Source organism: Octopus bimaculoides, chromosome 1, assembly GCF_001194135.2.
Source record: "Octopus bimaculoides isolate UCB-OBI-ISO-001 chromosome 1, ASM119413v2, whole genome shotgun sequence".
Lineage (NCBI taxonomy): Eukaryota > Metazoa > Mollusca > Cephalopoda > Octopoda > Octopodidae > Octopus > Octopus bimaculoides.
In genome coordinates, this window is record NC_068981.1 from 174112450 (window position 1) to 174121427 (window position 8978).

The following is an 8978-nucleotide window of genomic DNA, read 5'->3' on the forward strand; positions in this document are numbered from 1 at the left end:
ATGTGTATATTTATACGCATATATGTGATATCTGTGTATATATATGTATACATATATATGTATATCTACATGGAAATGGATATATCTATCTATATATAGATGTGTTTTTATTTATGTATATGTACGTATCGATATATGTATTTACATATATGTCTCTGTGTATACATACGCATGTATATATGTGTGTATATATACATACATACATACATACATGTAGGCACACACACCCACACACGCACAAACACGCACCTATACGCCCACACACACACTCATACACACACATATTATTTCTTATATGCATATGTATGTATATTACATTTGTTTATAGATCTGTGTCATATAAGATAACGATATTGTTTGCTACTAGTTATCCGAACCTTAATCTGCTACAGACAAAAAAACATCAAAAACATTCGCTTACGGTTAGTCTGTAGATTATCTGTGAGAACGGCGCGCTTAACAATGGCGCAGCGGGCGTGATTTTCCTTGTGTAACAGCGCTTCCGCTGCGTGGGTGCGTCTGTATTTGTTGTAAAGGTGCATACAATTTGTATGTACCGACTTGTTGGACATGATTTTGGCCGAAACAGCGGTATTTTTTTGCAAAGCAGCAGCAGTAGTAGCAATAGTAACTACTACTATTACTACTACCACAACACAGTCAATATTTATCTGCTTTTGTGTATAACTACTACTACTACTACTACTACTACTACTACTACTACTACTACTACTACTACCATCACCACCACCGCCACCTACACCACTAAGGACATCGCGCAATCATCATTTCAACAACGTAAGCAGAACGAACAAAACAAAGAATACGCGCGCGTGTAAACACATACACGCGCGCACTCATACACATGCGTACGCACATACCCTCACACTCACATGCACCGACGAACATGATCAGAGCAGTAACCGTTTAGTTGGTTTGTTGTTAAAGCACACATTATTTACCAACGGTGATATACGATTGGGAAAGGCATGAATAGAACATCATATAATATTCTTCTCTCAATTATTTCTGAGCCATAGTATAAACTATTATTGTTTGCCAGAAGAGTGGGTAAATCTTCTACGAAGCCAAGCCCACATCTCCATGACCTAAGGCATGAGTCCCACAACATCTCAGTTTTGTCCATCTTCATAACACGGACAGGTCTACTGTTCCCTCGTACGGTTCCAGCGAAAATATTCTAGATAATTCCTACAAACCCTGTTTCTAAGGAAGCAAATTGCTGATATAATAGTGCTAAACAAAATAGCTTACAATTTTAATCTGTTCGTATCAGAGCTGCCCAGTCATTTTTTTTTGTGCACAACGAACTGGTTTTATGCAAGACCGTTTCTCCACGGACGGGGGATCATGCGCATAGCTTAGCAAAACACAAATAAAGTGCATGATATATATATATATTATATATATATATATATATATAATGGGAAATGACGAATGCTATAAGTTATTGAAAGAGGCATGTAATACCCAAGAAAACGATATATAAAATTACAATACGCAATAAGCGATTAAGTTTAACAGCCTCACTAATCGAGATTACCCACATACCAGTAATACATGCGGCAATCCATTCGGCAGTTCATATATAATCACACAAGAAAAAAATTTACCGTGTTATGTATTTTCATTAAAAATTGTTTGGGCATAGAAGGGTCCTTTAAATCAATCTTGCTCTGATCAACGTTAATCCGTTGGATATGATGTACCTTTTTTAAATTTTTTAAATTATATTTCAATTTTTCATCAATCCCTATAACCATCCGTATTTTCAATTAGCCAACCGTGTAGGTGCTCATTTACCTCATCATCTTTCTAAGTAACCAGCCAACCAACCAACCAACAGAAAAACCACCCAGCCGACCAATAACGCCAGCCGTCTAACCAGCCGCTTTGCTTTTCCTCCGTTCACTCATCCTACCATCCACCTTTTCAAAGGACCAACCGACCAACCGACCCACTAACCAACTAAATAATACCCAACCAGCCGTCTAACCTTCCGGCCAGCCATTCAAATTTTGAATCAACCACGTAGCTACATATCCTTCCCTATCCATATAATTTACTCATTATATCCTTCCAGTGAGATATCCATCCATGCATTTCCCCAACCTGTCCAATCAACCATCCTTCCATCCAACAAGACAACATCCTGTCTTCCAAATTCTCTTACAAATTGACGATAGAAGATCAGAAATACACTTTATATTCTCCTAACCGGATTCAGCCGACACTTTTTAAATGTTACTATTATTGCTGCTACCTGTAATTATTATTATTATTATTATTATTATTATTATTATTATTATTATTATTATTATTATTGAGTGAGAGAGTAGTGCATGCCATCAAAGTGACACTGGGGTAAAATATACGAAGCCCATTATACCCATCATGACTACCCGTCTGATAAGGGTACACCAGGCACATGCATCACAACCATATGTACGCAACATGGTGATCTCATATCAAAATAAACAGCGCATGACCTCGCAGGTGGGGCTCAGTTAGAATTTTCTTCAGGATGAGTAGCCCATCCAGCTCAAAATGTCCCTAAATAAGGTTTGTTTAAGGATGTTGAGCAAAACGCCCATGTTTCCAAAGGTGAATTATTCAAACCCCAAAGAATTCCTCTTAACACATGGCTATGATGCTCCCCACTACTTCTGCTCATGATCAGAGATGCACATATCGTCAGCCACCAAGGAACATGCTCAACTGGTAAAGGTCAAACAACTGACAAGCAAATCTGTGGTATTAAGCAGAATATTTGCTGTAGCCCATCTTTTTATACCAAGACAAAACAACGTACATGATAACACTTCAAATCAGTTAAGATCAGAAGCCATGAGAGCCACTGCCTGGTACTGCATCCGGGCATTTATTATTATTATTATTATTATTATTATTATTATTATTATTATTATTATTATTATTATTGTTATTATTATTATTATTATTATTATTATTATTATTATTGTTATTAAGGCAGCGAGCTGGCAGAATCGTTGGCATGCTAGACGAAATGCTTAGCGGTATTTCGCCCATCGCTACGTTCTGAGTTCAAATTCCGACGTGGTCGACTTTGCCTTTCTTCCTTTCGAGGTCGATAAATTAAGTACCAGTTGAACACCGAAGTCGATGTAATCGACTCATCCCGTCCCGCAAAATTGCTGCACATGTGGCAAAATATGGAACCGTTATTATTATTATTACTATTATTATTATTATTATTATTATTATTATTATTATTATAATTATTATTATTATTATTAAGGTAGCGGGCTGGCAGAATCATTAGCACGTAGGGCAATATGCTTAGCGGCATTTTGTCCGTCTTTACGTTGTGAATTCAAATTCCACCGCGGTCGACTTTGCCTTTCATCCTTTCAGGATCGATAAAATAAGTACCAGCTGAGTACTGCGGGTCGATGTAATCGACATATCCTTCCCCGAAATTGCTGGCCTTGTGCAAAAATTTGAAACCTAAGGTGTCGTGTTGGCAGAATCGTTAGTACGTCGGTCGAAATGCTTAGCGGTATTTTGTCCGTCTTCACGTTCTAAGTTCAAGTTCCGCCGAGGTCGACTTTGCCTTTCATTCTTTCAGGGTCGATAAATTAAGTACCAATGAAACACTGGGGTCGATGTAATCGACTAGTCCCCCACCCCCCCAAAAATTTCAAGGCCTTGTGCCTTCAGTAGAAAAGGATTATTATTGAATGGCTCATGATTATTGTTATTCAACTATTACCACAAATAGTTGTTTCTAACTTAGGCACAAGACCAGCACATTTTGAAGGAATGGGGATTACATTTTAAGGGAGAGAATTACATCGAGGTTAGTACTCTATCGATCCCCAGAATATACAAAGTAAAATTGATCTTGGTAAAATTTGAACTCGGAAAACAGCTGAAAAACAAATAAAACTCTAATGATTCTGCTAATAGCAAAAACTGTTTTCTTACCCTTTAAAAGTAATTATTCAGGCCAATAATCATAAGTATAGGTGTTTCAAATTTTGGCTCAAAGTCAGTCATTTTAATGGGAGGGAGTTAGTCTATCACATTTACCCGGTACTTGACTGGTTCTTTTTTTTTTTAACGACCTCGAAAGGATTAAAGGCAAAGGAGGCCTCGGTGGGATTTGAAATCAGAACGCGTCAAGAACTAACGCTCGAACTATTCTTCCTGGTCATCGCATCATCACCACGATTATAACCGTAATATTTCTACCTCAGCAACTGATAAAGATGATGATGATGGTGGTGTTTAGTAATAATAATATTGTTGGCAGGGTTTGGACTCAGAACATAAAGAGACATTAATAAATACCATCCTATCCTGCTAATTCAACTGCTGTATTTAGTTATGTCCCTCGACATTCTGACTTCATAGACCGTCTAGGTCAACTTTGCCTTTCATTTTTTGAGGATCGATAAAATAAAGTACCAGTCAGGTACTGGCTTTGATGCAATCGACTTAACCACTTCCCCTAATGTTGCTGGCCTTGTGACAACATTTGAAACGATTATTTATTATTATTATTATTATTATTATTATTATTATTATTATTATGCATCGTTAAAGTGGAGTTCGTCTTTCATTATTACCGAGTCGATAAAATAAAGTACCAATCAATTACTGAAGTACTTGATTGGTACTTTCTTGAGGTACTCGAAGATAATCCTTTATCTTCGACATCCTAATTCATTTCCCCAGAGGGTAACCCGCTTATAACCTAAGGTATGCTTTGTACTTAAAACTGGCCAACCCGCTTTCACCATTAGGGTCAAAGTCAACATTTTTCATCAAATCCAGTATTGCATCTGGTTAGATCATCATCGAGTTGGAAAGTTTATATAGGACTTTCTTAAAGCTCCCCGTAATACGACAAGACTGCAACCTAGGTTTTGAAGTTCAGAAGAGTAATCTGTTGTACAGTTGGTCTTCTCAAAGCATGTCCAATCAAAAGTGATTATTTTGAATATAAAATACTATCAATTTAGAAGGTCTGCGCGCTTGTAATTTGCTGTTTATTATTTATATATTTTCTGGAAAAATATTTTCATCTGATGTTCGTTCCCTTCTCACATTTAATTCTTTTATCGTTATAACTCTCCTCCCCATAACATTTGTAGCTTTGTGCTTATATTAGAAAGCAATTGTTTCCTGACTCTTCTCTTCCATCACCATTGACGTCACACATAAGACATTGAAGAAAAAAAGGGTGAGAAGGAGGTTGGAGTAGTAGTGGTGGTGGTGGTGGTGTCTTATTTCTAGGTGTTACTATTGAACTTGCCACAGTGTCTTTCAATCAATCAAAGAGTACGTACGTGACGCCATCAACTACTGCTGATGTTATTGTAGATGAAGATGATGATGTTGTAGATGAAGATGATGATGTTGTTGATGCTTCTGCTGCTGCTGCTGCTGACACTGTCGTTGCTATTACAATTTCTATTTTTTTTCCTAATCTGTTGTTAGTATTAATTTCTTGCAGGTTGGACGGGTTGGCAGAACCGTTACATTCCCGGATTAAATTGTTTTTGACGTGTTTAATTTCGTCTTTCTAATCTGTGGTGCTGGATGGTGAAGTCCCTCGCTGACTCGCTCTCTGGCCCTGTGTGTGTGTGTGTGTATGTGTCTCACTCTCTGTGTTTTAGTTAATAAAAAAAGAACCACTAATATATTAAAGAAAAAACATCGGTACAATTAACAGTACCTTTTCATCTGTAGAAGTTGACCGTACACCTCTGTATAAAGAAGTATCAAAATATTTATTACATTGTATTAGACCCCAAATCTGCCGGGAGGTGAAATAGATTTCATATAATGGCATATACCTCTCAACAGGGTGGGGGTGGGGGTCTACTGCATACAAATCTTGACAAGGTGTTTTACATTATCTAATTCTGCACGTCTCAAATTTAGGTTCAAAATTTCCTCAAAGTCGATTTTGCTTCTCTTCTTTACCAGACTGATAAATTTAACTAACAGTTATTGTCGTCGTCACTTCGTTATTGTTGCTGCTTTTTAACCTCAGGTTGAATCAATGAACCAAATCAACACAAGACACAAGGTTTTACACCGTTAAGTTTCGATTGTATTACTTGCAAGAGGGGCAATCTGCTTTTCAGGACCGGTTTAAGCTAGTGCAGCATATGTTATAAACCGGTTTTAAATAATAAAAAAAGGGGGTGGAGAGTACACTCTAAATTTAAAAACTAATTACTTTATCCAATTATAATTATTGCTATGGGTCCAACTGCACATTTGAAGGACTGGTGGTCACCATTAGTTTGCTAGACATGTATTATACTGAAGAGCCGAATTATAATTATTTGTACGGCATCATCTGTATAAATTGACAAATGCATATAGGTCAGATAGCTGCGGGGACGGGTCATCGGACAGTTTAGGCACGATAAATTATAGAGCGAACTTGAATGGGTCGATTGTTTCTCTATAGATCCTCATTTTCGTTTGAAACCAAATCTAGAAGCACACAGCTTTATCTACTATAATATTGTGCGAATTCATTAATTGTGTTGTTACTTAAGCAACTGAGATATTCTCTCTCCTAATATGCAATCTTAATATAATGTAATTTTGTTACTGTGGTCTTACTTTGAAATTGCAACTGTATTAAATTTAAACTTGTTTGTACTAGTTTTTGCTTAACAGCATTTGGTGAAGTAGAGACTATACACGATAAAATGTTTGCTACTTGTTTACAAATCTGATTGGATAGTTAGCATTATGATGTCTATAAGATATTAGTAGTCATCGTGGGGGTGAGCTGGCAGAATCGTTTGCAAGCCGGGCAAAATGCTTAGAGGCATTTCGTCCGTCTTTACGTTTTAAGTTCAAATTCTGCCGAGGTCGACTTTGCCTTTCTCTCTTTCGAGGTAATCGACTTACTCCTCCCTCCAAATTGGTGGCTTTCTCCAAGGTTCAACTCCCCATTTCTGCACTGCTGATAAAGCTGGAGCATCATCCCCTAATGTAGCAACCATCTCAGCATGAATGTCCTTGGGGATAAACCATTTTTCTGCAGGTACTTAATAACACCACGATGTCAAATATTGTCCACTTTCAAGAGAAGTCTTTACTAGTTACTTTTGAAGTCTTCTTTCAACAGTGAGATATGAGTTTACCTGGAAAGAAACAATGCAGTTATTAATAAAAAGTGTTGAAATTAATGCACGCAATATTTCACCGCTCTAGTGTCACTTCTTCATAGTCAGCCTATGAACTTCTCAGTCCACCCTCGTAGTCATCTGATTCGGTTAACCGATCATATTTATGCGAAAAAATAATAGTTAAGCACTATTAGTGTATGACGAGCTTAATGCATCGAAATAGAGAAACAGAATGGCAGGTCTTTTAATTTACATTCGGCAAAAATTAATTGTAATTTCTATCTAACGCTACTCTTCAATTTGATTGTTGTAAGGTATTTAATTTAAAGCGTATTAGATCTAAGAAAAATTCCGAATATTGAATCAGCCTAAAAAATCCAAGATCTTTATAAAGGTTGAAGGTTGTATAGTACTATTAGTAACAGAGCAAATTCACTTTAAATTACTTACAGGGAAGCAGGCTCCATTGGAAACAAATTCAACACTTCTAAATCTAAGTGGCCTCTCGATCTAGCAGAAACGAATTCTTCCTCAAACCACACCATACAGTCTTTTTTTTACCAAAGAAAACACTTTGGATAGATTAATCCTAGGAGTACGTTTCATTGTCTGCTTGACTTAACTAACCTGGAGCTAAACAATAAAAACAATATGAACGTTTCACAATTTAATTTCTCTTCCTTCATAATTTTTGTGGTCTTATGCCAAAAATTATTTCCCTGTCTAATTAAAGCGAGTCTACTTACCCCCAAGTTACAATGGTGTTCACTAATCTGTTAATAGTCTTTTTCAAAAGAGATAAATACCATTAATTTTCATTTCCCTTCTCCTCATGAGATATTCATCTCCAAGTCTCATAAGTCGGTATTTCGATACTTTCACCATTCAGCTATGATATACATACATACATACATACATGCATACATACATACATACATACATACATACATACATGTACGTATGTATGTATGTATGATGTATGGACGTATGTCTTTGTGTATATATATTATATATAAACAAAAGAAGGTATAATGATTTCTTCATTATGCCTGGAACATTTAGGACAATAGATTTAAGTGATTTGCAGAGCACAATTCCCATAGCGATTTACTCTCCCTCTCCCTCTCTCTTTCTCATGCACAAGCTTTCTCCGGTAGCTATGAATCTGTCCAAGAGGTGATATATTGATTTCTTACATTGGCATCAGGTCATAAACTTGTACGAGAGGTGGTATGGTCAATTGAAACGATCTCAATAATCATTGTATTTATTTTATCGATTTCGAAGTGTGTGAGATGCAAAGACAATCTCGGTTGAATTTGCACTTAGAACATATATGGACGAAATTAAATACCAAAAGACATTCAACCCGGCACAATGACATTTCTGCTAACTCTAGCATACTTCTTTGCCATATATTTGAGTGGTTTCCACAAGAAATAGAACATAAATAGAAACACCAAGACGTTGTGTAAGGTAAATTACAACGATACAGTTTGAATCTCAATTTACAGCCGAAACTTTACTTTCCAATTTCCTCGTCGTCAATAAAACTTTTTTCTGTATAACTAAAGCCCCGGGGTGTTTCTGAAACAAACCAATCCAATACATTCAAGTCTTCAATGAAAAAAATAAGCTTGATACTAGAGCGGGAAAATCCGCAATATTTATTTACTAGGAGATACATTTGTTTTCCTTCTATTATGGACTTTACAGAGACTGGTATCAATATTGTTCTCGGAGAAAGTTCTTTTCGAAACATCAGGACTCACCTTTCCTTGCAGGAAACGAACTTTATCTTATATATCGAATATT